Consider the following 6,258-nt stretch of genomic DNA (forward strand, 5'->3'; position numbering starts at 1 on the left):
CCTAGCATATTTCTCCCCTTTAAATTAAATTAAACATTAAAATGAAAACTGAAAATGGATTATTGAATGAGATCAGGACCAACAATATATAAATATCAAGTACAAAAAACTAATAATAAGTCTTTTTATTGATAATAAAAACTGTTGAAAATATCTTTAAGTAAGCACAGTTTTGACCTCTCTCTCTCTCTCTCTCTCTCTCTCTCTCTCTCTCTCTCTCATTTAGTAATGTCGGCTTTTCTTCGACTTTAATATTTGATTGTCTCTTTGGTATCTTCCGTCTCTTTTTATATAAAAAAATGCACGTAGTGATTAAATAATATATGGAATCGAAGAAATGTAGTTCATATTGAAATTTTGGAAAGCAAAACGTACCGATTTATATGACCAAACCTTTTAAGAAGTTAATAATCAACATGCTATACAAATTTTATCTTGGATGTGGAAGTAATCCTATATTAAGGCACCATTTCTTATACAGGTAACTTGTTCTTAATTGTATAATTTTGAATGTTCATTGTGTTATAAAATCAAAGTTAGGATCTTATGGATATTTATTATAAAAACTTTCTAATACATTCGCAAACTGATTAAAAAGTAACAAATTAAAATAAATAACAAAATCTGAGGGAACTGAACGAACTCCAAAACCTGCTTACCATTTTCTTTAAACATAATTTTTTTGACATCATGTTCACAGTCTCAAGTTTTAAAAAGAAAGTGCTAGAGTAAGATTCCTAAAAATGTTTATCCATGTAGTTCCTCTGTATAAACCCTAGGTCTAAGGGGTAAAATTACAGATCAAACAACTTTACAGCTATCTAAAGATCTAAGACTGCGAAATCATGTCGCTAGTGAGTGGAAACATCGACAGGTTGTATCCGTCAACCAATACGTAATGGTGATCATAAAACGTATGATGTGTCGATTTCAGTTTTCTTCCTAATAACTCTATTGTAGCAGTTTTTGTGTATGGAACACATCCCTGTTCATGAAGTCCGTATAGTGTAAACATTTACGAGCGTAACCTAAGAACAGAGATATATAGACACACTACGATTAAGCAGAGGGTATATTACTACTGAGAAATGGGAAGTTGACTATTTGAAAGTTGAAATCATAACATTTGTCGTAGATTCTAGTCTGGAGATGTCAAGCTGTGTCAATATAACATGAGGATACAATTTCATTAGTAGAAAAAATGGAAAACAACACCATGGGTAAAATAATAAATATCTAAGAAAGACATACAATAGTCCATGGGTAAAACTGCTTAGAAAATAAAATATTGAGCATAACGAATTAATGCATTCTGGTAAGCTATTCTATTCTATTGATATCAATCATCTTGCTCTGTGTTAAGTTCTGTAAGTGGTTAGATGTGAGAATATTAACAAAAAAGAAAATATATATAACTTGTAATGTGATTTAATCCATTACTTCTCGAATTTACATGTTATACTGAGTACTTTCTGATAAAAATGTAAATTTATCAGGTCTATAATTGTATAGTGTGAATTCTAAGTTATTCATATTAGGAAAAAAATGGTTTTCAAGTGTATTGTTACAGGTAGAATATGAAATTAAGGGGAAACAGCTAACATTAACTACTAAAAAATTACCAATAATGAAATTGCATTTGAAAGGACAACATTATTACGCGCCCATATACCTCACCCTTTGTCTATCTAGACCATTTGTCGTAAAAATGAAACACACAATAAAAAACCTGCGCGCTCTACTTAACAAAAGGATGATGAATTAATACTACCACGCAAGAAAAAAAAAAACAAGAAACAAATTTCGTGTTCGACTTAGTTGTAATGTCTAAAATATAAAAGTATTCCAATAAAGCAACAGAAACCCTTGTTCCAATACTAACAATCATACTGTCATACGGCGAAGACTACAAAAATGATTTGATAAATAAAGGTCCACATAAGATTAGAAAGTGATCAACAGAAAACTCATTAAAACTGGAAAGCATTATCAGGTGCTCCAGAGTGGCCATTTTAAGCCTTAATTTAAAGCACAACTCACCAATCCATAACATTTTTTGATGGTACTTTGCCAGGTAAAATAGCAATTGCATGAACATTTTTCTAAATCAGCAAATCAACTAGTTTTGAACAATATTCCTGAAAGATTAAGATCTATATTACAGATCTAACACTTTCTTTTGTATTTCCTAAATTTGATTGGTTTAAATTATCTCCTAAAACATATCAATTTCTTGAATTGATAGAGGATTAACCAAAGTAATCGATATCACTAGTGGAAAGATTGGAAGAGTTGTTTGCATAAATTTAAATCATATTTCAGTCTTCCATTTAAGATGATAGACATTTTTTCAGTAGATTATATGAGCAAAATGTGTATCAATGTCAGTCGATCACTAAGCCTGCATACCATTTTCTTTTAAATTGAAATTTAATACTCTTTATTAAATCATGTTCACAGTTTTAGAATGAAACTCTGAAGAGAGATTGATCAAATGTTTATCAATGTAGTTCATCGGTATAAACCTGAGGACTTATAGATAAAGAGCCTCGAAAGTGCAATTAGAATATTTGCCTACCACAATTTAAATGTAAATTGTTATTATCGGGGGGAAATATCATAGATGAATACCTCTCGCCACTTCTCACGATTTCAACTTTAACAAGTTACAAAATATTCGGAAATACAATAAATGATTAAATCGATATTTTGTTCTTGATTATAGTTACAAATGTGTATTATATTTACCTACAGATATAAAGAAGAGGTGTTTGACACTGCAATGACAACGGGCGGAATAAATTTTTACCAACGCTTTATTCTCAGGTTATAAAAATAGTGTGCCTTACGTCATACCATATAATGAAATGTTAATTACTCGGTCAGCCAGTTGAACTTTAATTTGTAAATAAAATTACTTCTTCCACGCGAAGCAAAACATTGTTATATTTATACATAGTGCCTCGAAAATAGTCCCTAACCTGTTAAATCCGTTGCATGTAGGTGTATGCCTCGCTCTGTGCACGTTGAAGAATCATTTGAAGAGCCTTGCTTGACCTATTGCAAGGTACAATTTCTGCACCTAGCCAACATACTCTCAATATCCAGTGTTACAAATTCCCTAGCCCTCAACCAGAACGACCTTCCTACAAAAACCTACCTATTGAAGTATTAGAAGTAATTGTTATTTTGTTTTAGTCCTGAATATGCATGGGATATTTGGCCACTGAAGGTTTAGCAAGCAACAATCAAAAAATGAGCACAAAACAAAAAGTTTGGGAAAACGACTTTTTAATACGTCTTGGAGTACTAATATCATAAGGTTCATGTAGGGACTAATTAGAAAAGCGAAAATTTTCTGAAGTCAATTATTTGGGGCCGAGAGAGTTTTAACTTTTATTTTAGCATAATCACCTAGTGTTATAAAGCAACTATACATTTACCAGAGAACTCCACCGTTTTATTCATACCAGAGCCAGGCAATGCCTACTGGGAAGATGGTATTGACTGACAGATTACCTACATAATACCGACGTATCAACCTTCACCAATATGAATCTCAAAATTAATTCCATTGCTAAAGTTTTATATTTCTAATAGATCTAGTTAATGTTAAAAGATATCATTATTATGTGTGGATTAATATAAACATTAAACATATTTTCACTATCTTCACAATATGAAATTAACAGTTTACAATAAACTCATCATAGATACCAGAATTGAAATTTTGTATTTGCGCCAGACGCGCGTTTCGTCTACAAAAGACTCATCAGTGACGCTCGAATAAAAAAAAATTTAAAAAGGCCAAATAAAGTACGAAGTTGAAGAGCATTGAGGACCAAAAATTCCTAAAAGTTTTTCCAAATACAGCTAAGGTAATCAATTCCTGAGGTAGAAAAGCCTTAGTATTTCAAAAACTAAAGTTTTGTAAACAGTTAATTTATAATTATGACCATATCAATGATAATTCATGTCAAAACAGAAGTGCTGACTACTGGGCTGGTGATACCGTTGGGGAGATAAATGTGGCATCGACCCAGTGGTTGTAAATAAACTCATCATAGTCTATAGATACCAGGATTGAAATTTTGTATTTGCGCCAGACGCGCGTTTCGTCGACAAAAGACTCATCAGTGACGCTCGAATAAAAATACGTTAAAAAGGCATATTATTTTAATGTAAACGTTATAATACTATTTTCCATTCAGGGATTCTTTGAGAACGATTTTCCGTTACTGCATTCTTTTCATTTAATACCTTCAATAATAGAGTAAACGGTTTCCCGTTTCTGATAATTGACATCATGAAGAATGTAAGCATTTACCATGTAATTTAATAAGAAATAAAACTGAATGAAATGACATATTTGGGAATTCATACTTGAAAATTTTTTTGATCATGACTTGTACTATTATGCATGTCACGATTTACACCCGTAAATGATATTGCAAGTATATGTTTATTACTTACTGATACGCACTTTTAAGATGAAGTCATCTTTTCGAAAGTTTAAGTAGCCAGTACTTCTGTACTATCATGACAATATAAATGTCGTTTTATTGAAATTTTCTGTTATATTTGTTTGTGTCTATTTTTGGCTTCAGTTTTGGGGGTCATTTTAGGATTGATCACCTCAAAATTTTGCATTAGGTTCTGGATTTTCAAATGTTTTGCCTCGAGCATCATTTAAGAGACATTGATTGTCGGAAAGCGCATCTTATGCAGTTAAATTTTTATCGTGAATGTTATTTCACTTGTTATTTACCCGTTCCCTTTCATTCAGTTGTGATATCATCGAATGCCATTTCCGCAAATATTTACTTGCAATGAACAATACGTCAGGTACCAGTCGTGAAACAAGATCAACTGTCCTTCATGTTGCTCAATCTTACGTTTTCTGAGTGATGTTTTTAAACGTTGTTTGGCTTTTTTGTTTTGGTCATGGTCAATTTTTCGTCGACTCATGTTTGATTGTCCCCTTTGGATTTATGTACTTTTGAATTGAAATTAACATCAAACTTCAAGCTAAAATGCCGAAAACCATATTTGTACTGGGAGAATCATGTATTTGACTAATGATTCCCATATAAAGACATACCACATCTCTTGATTTTATACATATATAATACACAAATACAAATGGTTTTGAGTGCTGCAACAACAAAAAACTATCTTCATAAACTTTGTACTCTCTTTGGCCTTTTAACTTTTTTGATTTGATCGTCACGAAAAGCGAGTCTGGCGTATAAAATTTTAATCCTGGTATCTATGATGAGTTTATTCATGGATAAACATTTTATTTCAGCTAATTTTAATTATAAATTGCAAGAAATAATTAACCCTTCCGCCTAAATCTCCTATTTCATGACATATATTTTGTAGTGAGCTCCCAATTTTGCGGAAAATGATTTTCAAATAAAAAACATCAAATAAGCCATAAACGAAATAAATTAGGATAATAAACGAATGACAATGAATTCAAGTAAATAGACAAAAATAAAGACCAAGTTAGATCTAATTAAAAAAAACTATTTGTATTGGAAACAAGAGTGCACACGCTGAAATGTCTCGCCTTCTATACTGACCATTAATTTTATGTTGATAGTCCTAAATATAAAGTTTTACAAGTATCACATTAACATTTATGATCCAAGAAAATGAGGTCAAGGTCAGATAAACCAAGCCGGAAATACATTAACACCTTTAATACAATCATTCCATACACCGAATAAAGATGACTCATTCATTATAGTATAAGAGAAACAGACCAAACCATGGACATTTTGTATTGACCAATAAACCATAAAAATGAGTTAGATGTTCCCTGCCAGACAGACATGTACACCTTAAAATAATTTCATGCATCAAATATAGTTGACCTAGTGCTTACAATATCTAAGAAAAAAGTTAACCAGGAAAACTGAACATTGACCAATGAACCATGGAAATGAGGTGAAGGTCAGATGATACCTGCCAGAGAGACATAAACACCTTACAATTATTCCATACATCAAATATAGTTGACCTATTGCTTAAAGTTTAAGAAAAACAGACAAAGACACAAATTTTTTTAATTTAGCAAAGAACCATGAAAATGAGGTCAAGGTCAAATAAAACCTGCCAGACTGACAAGTACATCGTAAAATATTTCCATAAACCAAATATAGCTGACCTATTGCATACAGTATTAGAAAAACAGATCAAAAAACAAAAACTTAAGATTGAGCAATGAACCGTGAAAATGAGGTCAAGGTC

The sequence above is a fragment of the Mytilus californianus genome, unplaced genomic scaffold (assembly GCF_021869535.1).
Source record: "Mytilus californianus isolate M0D057914Y unplaced genomic scaffold, xbMytCali1.0.p SCAF_30, whole genome shotgun sequence".
Classification (NCBI taxonomy): Eukaryota; Metazoa; Mollusca; class Bivalvia; order Mytilida; family Mytilidae; genus Mytilus; species Mytilus californianus.